The sequence below is a fragment of the Drosophila novamexicana genome, unplaced genomic scaffold, assembly GCF_003285875.2.
Source record: "Drosophila novamexicana strain 15010-1031.04,08,12 unplaced genomic scaffold, DnovRS2.1 tig00000009-arrow-pilon, whole genome shotgun sequence".
Taxonomy (NCBI): domain Eukaryota; kingdom Metazoa; phylum Arthropoda; class Insecta; order Diptera; family Drosophilidae; genus Drosophila; species Drosophila novamexicana.
In genome coordinates, this window is record NW_020824766.1 from 169,846 (window position 1) to 189,760 (window position 19,915).

Below are 19,915 nucleotides of genomic sequence, written 5' to 3' on the forward strand. Positions count from 1 at the left end.
TGGCAGCGATTTAAGCGTTGACGCTGACGACAACCGCAGGCAACCACCAACGAGCGGTGCGAGTGGCTGTTGTGGGTGGTTGGGTGGGTGGGTGGTTGGGCTGGGTGGGTGCTCGGTTGGCCGCATCCTCGGCTGGCCATATGTGCAACGTCGGCGAGAAGCGTTTGCCGGCGCCTTGGCCAAAAGCGGGTCGTTACGTTGACAACACCCAACAATTGTAGTGTGACCCACATTTGAGGCTTGCTCTGAAGCCATAGGCCCCCCGCCCATAAAACACCCCTCGCCCTCGCCCCTATCCAATTGCCATCACCAACATATACGCCACACCTCCCCCCACCTATGGCATGTCTTGCAGCCTTTATATTGAAATTGAAAAAATTTTTTACAGCTTCGCTTTCAATATGCCGGCAAACAAGAAGAAGAAGAAGCAAAAGCTACTCCAAAGCAGCTCACTTTATTTTTATATTCACTTTGACTACGGCTAAAGGGAATTGTTTTAGAGATTATGAAACGCAAATAATTTTCAGAGAACTTTCAGTTTTATTGTGAAAAACTTCTTTAGAAAAACTTGGCTTATGATTTTTGCGATTGAAAGAAAACTCAGAAGAAATCGGCTTGAATTATCAATTTAATCAAAACTTTAATCAATTTCATGAAACTTGATTCTTGAAGTCCTTTTTTTTTCATTCCTGGAATAGCTAAGCAGCCAAAGCAAGCTAAATATAGTCTTTGGCATTGCATTGAGTTGATTTCCCGAAATTATTATCCAAAAATATACTTTTTTAAGCTGAACGCAAATGCCAATCAATATATTCGCAGTAAATAAATAATATCAATTGAAAGAGCAGACATAACGAATAATAATAATATATTTGCTGGCAAATGCAGAGCATAATAAATTCGACATTTATTTAAACAAGTGGAAGTAGTCTAGCCGGGATGTTCGACTAGGCTATACCCTAGTATCTACCAATTGCAGCTCACGCTAGGGGAAGGGCTTCAGTATCGATAAAATGAAATATACTTGATCTGTTTATACTATTCCAGAAGCCTAAGACCCGAGAGATATGCTCAAAAAGCAGGATTTTGATGTCGATTTTTATCGATAGCTTAGAAACGGGGCACGATATCGATTATGGAAAAAAAAGTCGTTTAAAGTCGAATAGATGGACAGAAAAACGGACGGGCATGTTTAGATCGACTCGGCTCAAGATTATGGACAAATTGTAAGGACCGAGATCCTTTCTTCTACTTGTTACATACATTTCCACATAAACATGATACCCTTTATTCGCATTTTTCTACTCCTTGTTACATACATTTCCACATAACCATGATACCCTTTCTACACAGTTTTCAATGGGTTCAATGGATGTAATAAAAAAATGCCGTAGTTTTTTATTCAATATACATACTTCACATTTATTTGGCATGTTGTCTACGTGAGTCCACAATTTCAGCGCTGAATCAACTGCTGTCAAATGGGGCTGTGACATTATAAACGCACGTCTATAATGTATATTATATATATATATGTTATATATATGTTTATCTTTTACATATACCAACTGTAGGTATATGTTGGCGGGCATTATGTATTTATACTCCTTTTGGTCTTTGGTGCGGCATTTGAGAAGCTCAAAGTGGATTAATTTAAATCATTTGTTTGTTGTTATTGTTTTGTTTGGCTGTTGTTTTGTTGCGGTTGCTGTGGCATCATTTGATAAATGAGTTTTCCATGCGCCGAATTTGCCATTTTACGCAAAATTATGGTGGGTGGCTGTCGGCAACGTGTGAGCTCTTGCCGAGTATTTTTACACTTGAATGGCTTTACATTGCAGCCTTTGTAAATACATATTTATATATATATATATAAATATATGCTTGTATAAAAAGTTGCTCCATAAATATTTGATGCGTTATGTGGGTTCAAGTGATAAGCAAGAAAAAGATTTTTGTGTTACCCTCAAACTTGGCAGCTCGCTTGTCAATTGGGTATTGAATGCGGGATTGGCTTATTGATCATCTTTGCCGCTAAGCTGTCAATTTAATGCATCGCCCATAAACGATTAAGTATGTAGCTAAAGTTCAGGACGTCATCGGATTAGCTTTAATAGCTCAGTTGCTTATATTCAAAGTCGAGCAGTAAACAGGCGAAGTCTAGAGCACAGAAGTTATTAAGAGATTCCATTGAAGGGAGCACAGAGCACACATGCCTCGCCACATAGCATGAGATCTTAATTAAGTTCAGCATGTGAATGCATGCGAGCCAACTTCTCGGAATGCCCAACAGACTCACAAACTTTAAACTAGTTTGGGTGCTTCAAGTGGGCCCTAACTAACAAACTTAATATGGAGCACAAAGTTTTTAACCGCGTTGTAATAATAAAATCAGTGCCATCTGAAGTTTTAAAAACCCCAAACAAGTTAAGTCTGTGGGTCTATTGTGCTGCTTGCATACAACTAATGTAGCTCAAGGCTCGAGGATAAGCTTAAAGCTTTAATGCGAGAATATTTAAAGCTTAGCTTAGCTTAGCTTAGCTTTAATTTAAATATGTTGTACTCAGGCAATACAATTAATTAAGCTTTGATCTGTGTCAATACTATTATTTACATATGATTAAAGCTCTAATATAGCTTAAAGCTTTAGTAAGCTTAAAGCGTAAATGCGAGGATTTGTGAAGCTAAGTTAGTTTTACTTTAAATTAGTTGTACTCAGGCAATACAATTAATTAAGCTTTGATCGTTGACAATTTTGTAGCTTAAAGCTTTAATCAGCTTAATGTTTTAATGTGAAGATTAGTGAAGCTTGGCGGTCAATCACATTTAAAGCTTTAATATAGCTTAAGACCCTAATGCGAGGACGTGTGAAGCTCAACTAGCTTTAATTTTAATGAGTTGTAATCAGGCAACAAAAATAATTAAGCTTTGATCTGTTTATACTTTATGAGATTAACATATCGTGAAGCTTTAATCCCGCCTAAAGCTTTAATGTGACATTAAATGTAGCTTGAATTCAAATTTTTTGTACTCAGGAAATACAAATGCTGCTAAGCGCGAGAAATTAAAAAGAAAATTGTTATGCTTAGCTAATGCTGAATACCTAATAAGGTCTACAACTGTGTTTTTAAGATGCCAAGCTCATCAGCTTAGACGATTTGCAAGAATGAGTTCTGGTACGAAGCGACACACAAATTTATCGCACTTAACGCCAAAAAGTATGCTATATAAATTGTTGCCCAGCTGTCGGAATTATTTGATGTTATTTGTGTGTAGCTTCTGCACCATCGGCTGTCAGCTTAAAAGCAAAGCTAAGCTGATCTGCATAAATTTAACGCAACTAATTAGCGTAACCAACAAAAATTGCGCCAGCTATGTAAAAATCTCTTTGAATACAGGCCCAGGGCCACCACAAGGCGAAAAGGGGGGCGGGCAGGGGCCCTCAAGAACACACACAATTAGCATAATACGAGCACAGAGAAAGTCAGCAAAAAAAAAAACGAGTGATAAAGAAACTTTTGGACGGCACTCGTCAAATCCTAAAAATATATAAACAAAGAATAATATTACAAAAAAAAAAAAAAGGGGGGGGGGGGGGGGAAAGAAAATTAAGCCTTTAAAGTTTGGAGCTGGCCAGCGAATGCGACGCCCACAAAAGGCGACTGCCAAAAAAGTGGCTAAAGAGGTCAACAAATTGGCCAACAGATTAGCCAAAAGCAGTTGGCCGCATTTCTGGCCATAAAACTGCAACAACAATAAGAACAACAACAACAGCAACCGGAAGCTGCCGGCGGCTGTCACAGAGCGCAGCTCATTTCCGCTTGGCCAGCGTTGCGCATAAATTCGGCCTGCCAAAATAATGGACACAAATGCGGCTTACTTTATGGGCGAAGGGACACAAGCGGCGCAATCAGCTGACAGCCTATTGCCTGATTATCCTCGATAAACATCTTTAAAGTCGCTGCCAAAATTTACCTGACAACTCGCTGGAATCGAACCTTGAACAACGCGCCGTAATCAATAAGTGGCCCATAAATTATGAGAGCTGTCAGCAGAAATTGTTTTTGCGGCTCTGGCAAATAAATGTACATCGACATGGGCCCCGGTCACATGTGGATCATGATGAGTGCTTTGGCTTGCCACTCACACACACACACGCACATTTGTAGCCAATTGAAAAATTTGGCCCTTTTGCTCTGTGTGTTTATCTTGCAAGTTGCTTTTTTATTTGGCAGCTCAACATTCCTTGTGCGACATGGTTTATTTTGGCCAATTCCTGTTTCCTATATCTTGTCATTTAAGTGGCTTTTGATTTATGTGGCAAAAACTTTTCAATCAATTGGAAAAATCAAGTAATCAGCACATTTGGCAGCTGACTCTAAAGAAGGCTTAAAAGCAAACCCATTAGTCTGTAGATTAATTAATGAAATCAAGAGGGAATGAAACATATTTAATGAAAAGAATAAAAATAGAAAAAAAAAACAGCTTTGACGAGGGCTGAACCAATAGTTGTAATAGTTGTGGGCCCAATAAGGCTGCAAAATTGGCTCCTTAGACGTTCGGTTTGAGCCCAGTTTAAAGACACAATTGAAAAATGAAATCTAGCCGAGGTACATACACATGTACATGTACATATGCATATGCATATAAATATACACATACATATACATATGCATATGCATATGCATATACATATACATATACATATACATATACATATACATATACATATACATAGACATATACATATACATATACATATACATATACATATACATATACATATACATATACATATACATATACATATAGATATACATGTACATATACATGTACATATACATATACATATACATATACATATACATATACATGTACATGTACATGTACATGTACATATACATATACATGTACATATGCATATGCATATACATATACATATACATATACATATACATATACATATACATATACATATACATATACATATACATATACATATACATATACATATACATATACGTATACATATACATATACATATACATACACATATACATATACATATACATATACATATACATAGACATATGCATATGCATATACATATACATATGCATATAAATATACATATACATATACATATGCATTCATATACATATGCATATATATATGCATATACACATACATGTACATATACATATGCATATACATATACATTTCAGTTATAAATTTTATTTAGACAAATGCAGTGCGAAAAGTTGTTATCAAAGAAAACAATTTCGCTGACGCATTTATGAGTTTTTTTGAATGGCCAAGTAATTATAGTGTAAGAGAACTTATGGCTGTCAACGGCGCGATCTTTGGGAAATCAAGTTGCAAATGCCAGAAATACAAATAGAATTTCTGGCTCGTCTGGCGAAATACGCATTTCTGAGCGACAACATTTAATTTAATGCATATTTAACATATTATTTATGCATGCTTTAGTTATTTTGAGTATTTTATTCAAATTACTTTCGTGCATTTCTATTATTTTACCTGTGAATTCTGGTTTGTTACTCTTCTAGCTGCTCGTTTACATCACAGCTATTCCATGAATTGTTGTGTTTCTAATTTTTTTGTTGTTGTTAAAATTGATTTAATAATCTAACGACCGCACACTCAAGCAACCACTTGCGCCCACTTTGGCCCCCCGTTTAGAATTGTTGCCGTCGCCGCATACGTCCCCGGCGTATGTCCAAAGATTCAGCGATCTATCTTATTATTATTTTTATTGTTTTTGTTGTTGTTTTTTACCGTTTTGCTTATCTAAGGTGGCCGCGTTTATCACGTGAAAAGCAACAACAAAGCACGTATGAACGAGGCGTAGAAAAAAAATTACAATTGAATTTTTTTTTACTATTTTTTTGCCGTATTTTACTTGGGTTTCTGTTGTTTTTTTTTGCTAATAATTTCAAATTGTTTGCCGCGTGCGGCACCTTATCGACATTGATTTGTTGTTGTTGCTGTTGTTGTTGCTGTTGGTGTTGTTATCGCTGTTGTTGCTTTATCATTTTGTTGGGTTCTGGCATTTACATTTTCATTCTGGCGTGCCTTGTGACAACCGACTTGCCAAACAAACGGCAAATATCAGAAGGCAAATGCCGTATAGCACGCGGCGTATACGTAATAAAAGTTGAAGCGACACAACAAAAAAGGCGCTTCGAACAATTTTTCCGCGACTCGCTTAACTTTTACGTAGCAGCAGCAGCAGCAGCGTCGGCGGCGGCAAACATACTGAGCAACAAACACACACGAAACACATCGACAGCGCTGCCCGTTTTCTCCAATTGGAAGCGTCCGTCGTTTTGTAGCTAGCGCTGCAGCCACAGAACTGTAACTGAACGCAATCGAAACACTTGAAACATGGCCAAGCGCCCAAAGAGCCAAAGCCGTGGCCAAAATGCCGCAGCGTCGTTTTGCAGTCGGCGTCGGCGTCGTCTCGTTGCCAATAGGCGATGGCAGGCATTTGCGGGGCAGGGGGCCGCCAGTCTAGCTATGAATGAGTGAATGCCAACTGACAAGTGGGCGGCGAGTGCCAGAGTGAGAGAAGGCAGCAGAATGAGCCAGAACGAGAGAGAGAGTGCATGGCAGAGAGTGAGAGCAAGCGCGTGCGACGAACTCAGCCGAAGTTAAAAACATCGCAAGGGTTCTATGTTCTATGTGTGATGTTCTCTGACACTGGCTACAGCAGTTGCAAAAAGTGATTTATTTTTATACGCTCATAATCAAAGCGGCATCATTTGAAAAGACTATATATATATTTACTCCATTATTATTATTGACAACAAATAGCACTGGCTATTCGAATCCTATGTTATTTACTAAACTTGTTTGCGGAAGTTTGCAAATAATCAAATTAATTATTTTTTTTATTATATAAACATTCCTGAAAAGTATGCTAAGTATATGAAATTTGCCAAATTTTAAACATTTGTGGTACATATTATCGCATAAAAGCCAAGCCTCGTTTACATTTCGGCTATTCAATCAGATTCATTAACTTCCCAACAAGAGTTGTACCACTGTGCGTATGTGCAATACATTGCACTGATTGATAGCGTCGCAAAAATGTGCGTGGGCAACCGGCAGAGCGAACTAAGCAAATGCCTTGCTCTCTTCGCCATGGCGCTCTGCCTGTCTCGCACTCACTGTTTGCTTGCCCTCTCTGTCGCTCTCTCGCCTAACTGAGGCGCCAAGAAACAGCTGCTTTATGTTTATTTGTTTGCTTGCTTTTGCTTTTGGTACCGTTGCTGTCGCAGTGAAGACGTCTTCCCCTCGGCGAACGGCCGCTTAGCGAAATGACGGAGCCTTGTCTTCGACTTGCACTGCTAAATTGCTGTCATAGGTCTTATACCTTGCACCGCCCACTGTCTGCGCCCCCCCGCCGCTGCTGCTTGATGTCTGCTTCCCGCTTGTCTCGCAGAACGCCTCTTTTACTGGCTGCCGCGACATCAATTTTTATGGCCTTCAAATTGTTTCCGAAACGCTGCGCCATTCCGCATGGCACTCTCCCCCACCCTAAATGCTGACTGTGCAGCTCACCTCACCGCCGGGCAACATTATCAACATCTCCGCCGCCCACGTAGCGACTTTCAGCCTCGCCTTTCGTTTCGCTAAAAGATTTGCTCCATTTCATTTCAGTTTGCGCCATGGATTTGTTTGTCCATTTGCAGTCTCTTTTGTTTTGTTTATCGTTTACCGTTGTCTACTTATATACTTATACCTCTCTATTTCTTCCACCGGTTTCTATTTTCGTTCCCTACTGTACCTGTGCTATCTCCTGTTATTGTTGTCTTACGGTTGGCCAGTGTCTAGTTCTCTCGTAACTGTTAACTAGTTTTGCATCTGTTGTTACACTTTGCAGTTGCGGCAAAAGTTTACCTGAATTCTGCGCATCGCTTTCATTGTTTACATTTGGCTCAGTTCCGTTATTTATTTGCTTTTCCCAGCGGATATTTGCCCGCTGTGCTTCCCCCTTTCTTTTGTTATTCTAGGGTGCATTTTTTATGGGGCGCTGAACAGCGCTTTGTTAAACAAATTTGTGTTTTTGATAACCAACACCTACGTAAATAGTCAAAACAAGAAGGTAATAGCAGAGAAAGGCATACACGATCCTAAATATATATTTATTTTCGATGCACATCAATAAATGTTTTGAATTAAAGACTTAAAGATTTTATAGCTTGCATTTGCCGTTTATAACTGGAGTTCGTGAGAATCGCATAGAAGGCGTATTTGAAAGACTGATAGAGGCATTTATCGAATATTAGAATATTTTTTACTGGCTTGGACTTGCTTCACTGAAAATGAATTCGGACGAATCGCATAGAAAGGCGATTTTAATAAGGGAGTCTTATTTTAAATGTTTTTAACATGGTCATAAAAGACCTGGCATTCGTAAGAATCGCATAGAAAGGCGATTATAAAGAAGAATAGAGTTAGAAAGCGAAAGAAGGTATAAGAAAAATATGTGGATTCCCGTAATCCCTTAAAGCATTTTAACCATTTTCTGAAAGATATACGATTTTATTTATACTATTTTTTATTATTTTGAATAGGGCATCTACTAGTGCAGCACTTGCCACATTTCCTTGTATTTTTATCTTGCCTTTAAGGGTAAAATCTATTATAATAACGTCGGGTTTGTTTGTGCCCGGTTCCTTACATTTAGCTTTTAATTATTTGATTCTCAATAAGACCGGCACAATAATGTGCAATTATAGTTTATGTGCAGCTGTAAAGTCTGGGCGCCTTTTATGATATTGTCTTTGTGCGAATTACAGGGCGCTCTTAGCGACTGATAAGGGTGTGTGTGTTTATGTGTGTGCCTTTTCCTTTATATCAAAATCTGAGTCTTAAGTGCTTGAATAAGTGCGCGAATTGCGATTGTTGAATTGTCCATGATTTTAACTGAACACAGCTGTCAGATATTGCAAATGGAATTGGATTTTGCATTGGATTAATCAGCGAGAGAGAGAGAGAGAGAGAGAGAGAGAGAGAGAGAGAGAGGGTTGGAACTGAAGGGTGCCAACTTTATGGGTGCCTCAAATTCAAGATAAGATTCGAAGAGTCGGGCAAATATTTTACTAATGCCTGATAACATTGCTTACACACTGCACTAATGTGACTAATTTCAGAGAATATGTGAACTAAACTTATGTTTTTCGATAAAAGGAAGTTTTTTTATTTAAAAAAACGGCTGCTCAAAGGCTTTGCCTAAAACTGCAATGCGCTTTCCCAATCCATAAGGAACTGTTAGCTGTTATTATCCCAAAAAAAAAAAAACACAATCTATAAATTTTCATAATTTACGATTCGTTTAATTTTAACTCGACTTATGTCATAAGCTCTTATCGAAGGAATTTAATATTATTATATTTAATCTAAAGGGCATATTTGAAGGACAAATCGCATGAATCATATGATCGGAAATTTTGGGGTTTTTCAAGAATTTACAATTGCTTATATTATTTTCAACTTAAATTAACTCAAACTCTTGTTAACATTTTTGGTTATTCAAATGTGCTTTTGCTGCATTCCTCTTAACTGTGCTGCAATGCGGTTTCTGCTTTATAAGGGCTTTGATTTCATAAATCGATTTGCTGCAGTTCAGAAGCCAATTGCAGCACAGTAAATTTTCAAAAACTGGCAAATTGTGTTCTCCGAAAATTAATTTAAGCCCAGTTCATTGCCTAAACGCATCCTGTTCCGCATAACCAGATGCAGCAACCGTTTCCCTCACCAACCCACACACACAGACAGACATACGCACACACACACACACACACACACACTCAAACAATGCTTATCAAATTGCAAAAACACATGCCCCCTTTCAAAGGTCAACCAAGGCCCTGTGTCTGTGCGGGATTTGCTGGCCAAAATCTTTGGAGCGCAACATGTCGCATTGTTCCACTTTGTAGCTGCCGCTCAGTTGTTTCCATTCCCGGGCTTTTCGCTTAGTTGTTTTCATTTGGCAACTGCCCGCCCCCCGCCCACAGACCAGTTAGCGGCTGCCACGGCCAGACGGGCGGCAGCTGTTGGTCCTCTGCGGCTTGGGCTGGCGGGCAACATTGTTATTGTTGCTGCAGTTGCTCCTGTTTGTGCTTGCTGCGCGTCGTGGTTTTTATAAATATATATATATATATATTTTTTTTGTTGCCGCCATTACATTGTTTTCCTTTTGTTTAGCGGCGGTTGGTAGTTGTCACCCCGCAGCCCACAGCTTTTCCCCAACTCTCTAACACACTCGCCATTTGACTAGCTACTGTGCAGCTGCAAACTTTAACACAAACACCATGTAGATAGGGTATAACACAGGGTATAACGGGTTTAATCATTGGGCTTGTAACAGTGGATATATATACTTGTACTTGTACTTATACTTATACTTATACTTATACTTATACTTATACTTATACTTATACTTATACTTATACTTATACTTATACTTATACTTATACTTATACTTATACTTATACTTATACTTATACTTATACTTATACTTATACTTATACTTATACTTATACTTATACTTATACTTATACTTATACTTATACTTATACTTATACTTATACTTATACTTATACTTTAGTTAAAACCATGATTGGGTCTTGATGATAGGGTCTTGACACTTCGGTGTTTTCAAACTACATTTATTTTATTGATATTGTTTATTTTGGCGCAAAGTTTCCTTTTGACTACAATGTTGCCGGTTAGCATTACACGGAGTTGAGCGTGAGACGTGTGGAATGTGAATTCCTGAAGTGCGAAGCTGTTACATGGTTAAATATTTGTACGACAGGATATGCAGAAATATGCTGCGAGTTTCCGGCCAGGTGATGATGACGATGCTGATGAAGATGGCGATGGCAATGTTGTAGCCCGCCCCATTGTCTATACTTATGAATAGTTGGGAAATTTGTTGTGGCACGCGCTGGAAAATCGCTTTACAAGCGCATTTTTCTTTTCGTTTTTCCTGCGTACCGAACGTGACTTGGGTTAGCTTGGCCAGCAAAGTTTCTAATTCCTGAACTCTGAACTCAAACAACTCTCGGAAATGTATTTTTAATTGCATTTTTCGGCAACTTTGGGAGCCAACAAAGTGCTCTGGAACCCATGCGATTTGTGGAGTGCCACAAAAAAAGTATGTATATCCGGACGTTGAGAGCGGCAGCACCTGTTTTTTGTTTTTTTATAGAGAGCTAACGAGTTCATTAAAATGTCACACTTAACAAAATTAAGTAAATATACGCATTAAAATTTTTGTATAAAAAGTTCATGGCATTTAATTGTTCTTGTTTTTATTGTGGCAAATTTGGCTTTAATTGAGTTCGTTTTTATTGAAATTAAATTTTTAATGTTTCGCGCTGCCATTTTTTTCTGATTGTTTGTCACAGCATGGCATAAATAATAGAATAGATTCTGGGTTAGTCGCTCTGCAAATTGTTGATACAAAATAAATATTTAATTATGTGCTTCACGAACTCTTTGAAAAACAACAAATGAGTGGGAGCGAGCTTACTGCGAGGCGACTGTTGACATTTGAATGACATTGAAAGGGCAAGAAATTAGTTAAAAAGTTGTTTTATTCTGAGTTTCATTCAAGAGCTCCTAACTCAAATAATTCTAGCCTTAATGGAGTCACTTCTGAACAGAAAAAATGTGTATTTTTAAAAGTAAATCGTTGGTCATAAAAATTGTAATAAAATTAAATTATTAAATAGCTAACAAAGAAAATGTGTACCTGGTATTATAGCCTTTGAAATCCAATTAACCCAATCCACCTGAATATGTTTTACTAAGTTCAAGACAAGATCGTGTTTATATTACTTTCCACATGCCATCCACATAACAGAAATAAGCAGCATTTAGTGTACCCAATCCACATAGCTTCCACGTTAAATACACACTAGTTGCCCCAAAAATGGATGAGAATGAACAAACATAGCTCAGTTCTATGCTAAACATATAAAGTCCACACACGATCCACATTCGTTCCACAGAACAGAAAAGCCCGTTCAAACATGTACGTTTTTATCTGATATAATAATTATCTTATATTATGTGCATATATGCAATCCACATAGGTTCTACACACAATACACAACCTATTGCCAAGTTCCAACTGGCCTACAAATGCCAGATAATGCAAATGTATTGTTTAGCCCGGTCTCATGCCATTACATTATCCACACATTATCCACATATTATCCAAAACACACAATCCACATTCTTTTCACAGAATCCTTCAATTCTTTTTATATGCAATCCAAATGCTTTATCAAATACATATATTATTTGTATATTGACAATCCACATTCGTCGATCTATAAGCTATTTAAATATTAGAAGATAGTTGTGTTTATACACCATTTATTATAGCTTTACAGCCACATAGAATCCACATTAGTTGACGGAAAGACCACACCCAATCCACATTGCTTCCACAAATTCCCTTAACATACTATGCACAATTTTATGTATATACGATTTACACACAATCCACATATGATCCACATGCGTTCCACAGCCTGAATGCGTGCAAAAACCCCATTCAAATGTATTCCTCACATTGTTAGCAAACACCCAAAGGCTAGCCACAATGATTGACACACATTCCATGGTCTGCATAAAGAAAGTGGAGTCCGAATTTCTGATCTTCAGAGCCGCCCAACACAATCAGCAGAAAGTGCTTCAATTTGCGTTGAAGTAGCAATTTCTCGACTCTCATCGAATATTGTTGTGCTCATTATTGAAACTGGCCTCAATATAAACACATAAACCTTAGAAGTAACCGCGGGCGCAATTTCGCTTAGTCTGAGCCTCAATTTGTTACAGTAGATATTTGATTTCGCGACTCTTTCAAGCTAACAACTTTTCTGTTGCCATTCTTGCTGCAAGTTGCTGCTGCTGCTTTAAGCCTGGCCCGCGAGCGGGCTTAAATCACTTGCCCTGCCGCCCGCTCATTAATCAAACTTCTGGTCTTTTGTTCAGTTTTTCAATTTTTTCTTACTTTTCTTTTTATGTTCTTGTTACTTGGCGTGTATTGTTCTTGTTGTTGTTTATTATTGTTACGGTCATAAAGTTTTTTGCCCGCTTGACGTGGAGCGTGAAGGGGGGAGAGGGGCGCGACCAGTTGATGACCCCGCACGCAATGCCTCTTGCGACTAGTCATCTCTCTCGCTCACACACTCTATCTCCCTCTCTCTGTGTCTCTGCTGCCTGTGCATATTTCACGCGCTTCTCGCTGCCATATCAGTTAACGTTTTTTATTTCATTTGTTGATTTGGCGATATGGCAAAAAAAAATGTAATAAACGCTAAAAAAAATATGGACAAAAAAAAATTGTCAACAAAAAGCGTCAGCAGATAATAGAATTGAATAGAACTTTATTTTTTGTTCGACCATTTAACGGTTTAGTCTGTTTACACAGTAAAAAATAAACGAGCATATTTGCTATATAAAAAATTCATTTAACAACCGGGTTAAGCTATGCGCGAAGCATTTGAAATTCTTTGTTTTTTGGAACTAGAATTGAGTGTCATATTTATTCATAGAGAAATTACACAAATTTCTTTATTCGTGTATTTATGTCTTAACAATATTTACATGCCTTACAGGGTATCATTCTTTTGTTCCTCTGTAAATATATTTGGCATTTCAGTTAAAACAAAAGGCCGTCTGTTCATATACGCATATTGATATTATTCATTTTTTTTTTGTAGATATAGTTTTTGGTCATGGGTTTTGTTAGACAAGCGAAACGCTCGATTATATGATGATAGCTTAGCGCAATTTAACGCAATATTGAAGGGAGCATTTGTTGTTTTTGCGACACACACACACGCACGTACAATAAAACCCATATTTTATCTAGAAATTTCATAATCACATTTGACAAATGCCGGAAATGAGAAATGACCGTAGCATATTCCACTAGATAAGCCAATATTGAAACTATGCTTATAATAAACCGATAATAGTAAAGAATCATAAGAAATGACAATCAATTCTAGAGTGTTTCACGATTTCCAAGAAAACCTTCTTAACAGATCTTGAAATATGTGAAAAACCAACTATTAAATGTGAGTTCGATGGGGAAGAGAAATGAATATATGTACACTTTCAGCTCATATGATATTCAAGGTCTTGAGTGAAAGTTGCATATAGGTTTTTTCCAGACTGTTCAAATATTATATATATTTAACACAGCTTCCGCATGAAAGAATCCTTGGAGCATATACTTTAATCGAATATAATTCAATATTATATATTTTGCAAACTTTGTTCTTTCGATATTTTCCTAAAATGCATACCTGTTCGTACAGGTATCTTTATATAGAAGCCAATAACAACAACTACAAAACGCAATCGATTGTCCCACACAACGTTAATGTTGTCAGCAACAAAAACAACGCCAAGAACAGCAACAACAACAACAACAATTCAAATCAACTTGTTTCTGATTAGATCATTCGAGCAAAAATATCAGTCAAGTTGCGTCAGGCCCGTTCGTCCGTTATAGACGGGGGTGTGCAGGGGAAGGGTGTAAGCGGGTTAGCTATGGGGCAGCTGCCTCGCACCGGGCAGCGCAGTCAAGTTAACCTGCTGCGGGTGCGATAATTAACTGAAATAGACCCGTGACTGCCAGCGAACAACCCAAGCAACCGAGCAACAACAACAACAATAAGAACAACACAACTCTACATAGACATATTGCTCTAGAATATACATGAGCTGCAATCACAAGCAACAGAGTGCAAGTGAGAGAGAAAGATATATATAGACAGAGAGAGGGGGAAGTAGAGTGAGAATGAGAATGACAGAGAAGAGCACATTAGGGAGTGCATGCTGAGTGCTTTTCTTGTTGCGTAGCTAGTTAAAAGTATTTTGCACGTGAAAAGCTCGTAAAAAGGAAGGCAACTTCAACTGAAGCTGTCAAAAAAACTTTCAATGCTCAAAAGAAAAATTATTCTATGCATACCCTGTGCACAAATAACTGCACAAAACGGGTATAACCAAAGTGAAAAGCGAAGAGTAACATTACAAAAGAGGGCATTTTAAAAGCTAAATAACATATGTAGATAACTTTGCTCCATTAATGCACTGCTTTCCGCTTAAATGGGTTTGGGAAAAGGTGATATAAACTATATAGGGATATGCAACTTATCGTATACTAGATATATACAAGATATATACACACATATATATACATTTACAAATGCATGTTGCTGGATACATTGTACCAGCTATTCGTATAATTTTCAGAATACAGGGTATCAGACGGTTACTACCACGCTTACTCAAGTATTAAGGAGCTCTAGCTATGTATACATACAATATGAAAGCTTTTTTCTGGATACAGGGTATTACTTATTTGTATACTAAGCCTCTTACTCGTTTAATAGAACACTCTAGCTATAAAGCTATATAATATCCATGAATATAGGGTATAAGATATTCGTATAATAACACTCCTTCTTATGTATACGAACACTCTAGCTATATATAGATATATACACATACGAATACATGTTGCTTGGCACAGGGTATCACTCCGTTCGTCTACCAACTCTCTTCCGCAAGTATTAGAGCGCTCTAGCTTTAAATAAGACCGTCAAAAGTTATACCTGTAGCCGCATCTACTGCTCAGTCCAGAAATGTTCAATAGGCCAACATCACAGAGGGCGACGGGGGAGGGAACGGAGGGGAGGGGGCGGCTGTTAATAGCATTAAAATGCGCACAAGAGTGAGACCCATAAAGAATTGTGCGCTAAATGAAATTCTTTTGCGGTCGAGCATATATAAATTCTGCAGCAATTTCTAGCCATTTCGGCCATTTAATGGCCAGCTCAACCGACTGCGAGTGGATATTGTGCAGCCGCCGAGCGGTAATTGGCTTCGAATTTGAAATTCGGAAACGCGTTTGATTTCAATGCGAGCGCCGAGATTTGTTTGCCATGCCCGGAATATTCGAATGTGTGCGCCGGTGTGTGTGTGTGCGAGTGTGCGAGTGTGTGTGTGTTTTGTGGGCTGTGTGCATTGGTTGTCCTAGACCACATTTAATGTGCGCTGATACACACCGGCACAACACACACACAAGCACACACAAGCACACACATGCATACACTTGCCACTAATTGGCCATTAAAATGTTATAAATTTAATGCTGTCGGTTTTTCCGTGTTGTCGTTTGCCTTTGGGCCAATTAGTCACATGAGTGCCGCCGATCGTCCATTGTATATATTTTATTTCTCTTTCAATATCTCAATACACGTGTTACACTTTTTTTTACTTCGGCTAGAGATGTGCGTGGGGAACGAAAGATCCGATAAATACTTTGAAATCGATACAATTTGAATGAAATAAAATGTCGTTTGTTTAATAAAAAGTTGTTTATGTCATAAGTGCCCCTTTTGCTTACACGTCTTACTTTAATTAAAAAGTATCTAATTGGCATGGCGCACCTGTTCTTAGGATTGACTGCAAGCTGAATTTGACAGGAAACTTATGATAAGCTGGCTAGACAAAAGATATCCGCCGAATTTCGAATTGTTGAGTGTAATTGTTCACAAAAAACGTTATGTACTTAACATAATTTGCAAAGAAACGTTAACAACAAATAGTGACAAAAATATGGCGCTTTGCACATTTCGTTTTTGTCATTTTTAAGTAAATAATTGCTCCCTAATTACAAATGTTGACAGCTTTCTACGTAAATCTAAGTAAATTTATATGATATAATTTACAACAGTTTTAGTATATATTCTATACAAGCATTTTTTACAAAGACATTTAAGTATTATATATGTCTGTTTGTATGTATGTATGTGTGTGGACATGTGTGTTAGTGTATGCATGCATGTCAGATGCATTGTATGCATGCATATTTGGTTTTCTAATACCAAACGCAGTCCAAGCTTATTTGCAAGCTGTGCTGCAAATTAAAATAAAATGAATTTCTAACAAGTGCTCTACTCCTCGATTCTCAAGAATTCAAGTAGGCTCTGCAGTTTTGCCTCCTACGCTAGTAGTGCAGTGTTTTTTTTGTTGTTTTTTTTTTGTATGTATGTTCGTGTGTAAATATATACATATGTATGTATACACATATGTATGTATGAACATATGTATGTATGTACATATGTATGTATGTATGTATGTATTTATGTATGTATGTATGTATTTATGTATGTATGTATGTATATATATATGTACGTATGCATGTATGTATGCATGTATGTATGTATGTATGTATGTATGTATGCATGTATGTATGCATGTATGCATGTTTGTATGTATGCATGTATGTATATATGTATGTATGCATGTATGTATGTATGCATGTATGTATGTATGCATGCATGTATGTATGTGTGTATGCATGTAGAACATGTACGCATGCAGGCATGCTTGCATATGTATATAAAAAATAAAACATGCATACACGAATGTATAAACAGGCCTACATGCATATACATGTACGCATGCAGGCCTGTTTGCATATACACAACAAGCATGCATACATGTATGTGTAAGCAGGCCTACCATGTATGTGCAAACTTAAGACTTATCTCAAAAAATCGTTGGACCGCAATTTCTACCGAGGAAGCTTGAATTCTGTGAAAGGTGTGACACACGTCTCATAAGATTTTTCGTATAGATATTTGGAAATAAATTAGAGCACGAAACGTCAACCACCAAGTTTTTAATGGCCATGTTCAGCAAGGCGAAATGGATTTTCCGGAAAGTGTGAAATTCGAATGAAGATATTTGAGAGGTAAGCCAAAAAATCGGACAGTTTTATATAGATGGCGATATACAAAACTGTTTGCATGTCTACCCTGTACAAGTTCTTGTTAAAACAAATGTCTGGAAAAAGCTGGTCAAATTTTAACGAGAAAATTTTATGTCAATTACAATTACCATTCATTTGCTTGGGTTAAATACAATAATTATTCATGGAGTACTCAGTTTCAGACCCAGAAACACAATTCACAAAAAGTTAAATACTCAATTGCAGAAAATGTGCAAAACTTTGTGGACTCGCATAACTTTTGCCTTTTGCGGCCAGAGCTTGAATAAAAAATAGTAATACAAAAAAATAAAAGCGAATAACTTTCAAGCTATTAGCTGGCAATTAAAACGGCAAATGAACTTTCAACTTCAAAAATAAATATATATATAAAAGCTAAATAAAACATTGCCGAAATAAGCCAAGCCAAAGAAAGTAAACAAAAACAAAAGATAAAGTCAAAGACGAAAACTAACTGAGAAGAAAAACAACAATAACAAAGTCAACTACTGCAGCAGCTACAACAACAACAACAACAATAAAGAATAAGCTACAAATTAGTTAACAAAAGCACAATTGTTTTTGTCAGTTGTCAAAAGAGGTAGGGAGGGAGCGATGGGGGGGGGGCTGTTAGCCATGTGATTTGGCGGCAAACAACGCGGACACCCACAAAAAATGTCAAAATAGAAAAGTTTTTGTGTTTTTTTTTTGCTCTGCGTTTTCCCCTTGCCTCCGCTAAGACAAAGCGCTGGCTAAGAGCAGAGAGGGGGAGGGGGGGGGGGGGGGGGGGGGTGGGGCATTTGAATTTGTTTCGCAGCGTAGAACAATGCAAACTGAAACTGGCACAAAAATGTTTGTAATTCTTGTTGTATTCTTTTCTTGCAGCGCTAATAAGCCAAGCCAAAGGCCGCTCGAGTTAGCCAAAAACTTTAAGTCAGGTAAATTCGGATTGTTTAGAGATGGACGAGGGCCTGCTAGAGATGGGAGCGTGACCGTTTCGTGATGCAAACGATTTAAATATCGTCTTTAACAGGTAAAATAAATATTAAATACAGATGAAAAACAACATAAATAGACTAGTTATGACTGCTTAGCTTATTTAAGTAGCTTTTAGATAAGTTAAATATGGACTAATTATAACAGCTGAACTAATATGAGTATATTTGTATACCCTGGACCTTTCAATTTACAATAAATACAAATTTATAGATTTTTTCACATACTTTATTTGAAAATTGTATTATATGCTTTATTTTAAGCTTAAAGATTTCATCAGGCTCATTTAATATGTATTCTATATTAATTATTAGAACCAACAAAAATATGGCCGCTGGTTCTATTCAATGTTTTAACTAACTTCCGACCTTTTAGTTTTGTCACATTTGGGTCACATTTGCAACCTTCTAACAAAATCAATTCAAAATTTAATTCAATAACTGCCCGTTGTACTGAAAATATTGTAAATCCTAAATATTTTCATATACAATAATCGGGCTACATTTGATTTTTAGCCAAAATTGGCATTTATCGAAAATTGTTCGATATATGCAATGTTTGGGGCCAAAGTTCTTTATACTTCGGAGCCAGAACTAGAACTAGAAATTGTTGTTATTTTTAACCAAAACTTATCGTTTGTTTTATTAATAATTATTTAAGATTTGAACCGGCGACCTTTTGCTAGTTTTTAATTATTTTTAGTGCTTATCAAGTTTGAACTGTTTTCAGCTGAATTATTAGTTTGGCATTTCCCAGCATAGCCTAATTTCATCTCTAATGCACACAAGTTCTATTTACAATAGCTTCATTATATCAGTTGACTTTTACCCATTATTCCGATTATTCAGCCCTGCCAGCTCCCTCTCCCTTTGCTCACCTACCTCCCTGTTCATGAACAGATTTGGGCAAGTAATTCAAATGTCACTAATTGAATTAGTTGACTGACTTTTGAGGCTGTTGCCAGTGCCAACGAAGGGGGCAAGGGAATTGTACCGTTACACATTATGAACTTGCAATATAATGCAAAGTGAACAATTAACAACTTGTAGTCAAAATACGTTTAGCAGTTAACTTGGCTTT

General features: G+C 37.3%; 1 protein-coding gene across 6 annotated transcripts in view; it reads right to left on the minus strand.

Annotated features, from left to right (window-relative positions):
• The window catches only part of LOC115768035 (protein phosphatase 1 regulatory subunit 16A), a 41,353-nt gene that overhangs the window by 17,408 nt on the left and 4,030 nt on the right, over nucleotides 1–19,915 (minus strand). The window contains exon 1 of one of the 6 annotated variants that reach the window (XM_030712497.1): nucleotides 5,542–5,803. The exons of the other annotated variants lie outside the window; for them this stretch is intronic. The gene's annotated coding sequence lies outside the window, so the exon portion shown is untranslated. Of the gene's footprint in view, nucleotides 1–5,541; nucleotides 5,804–19,915 lie in introns of those variants that run through there. 6 annotated transcript variants of the gene reach the window in all.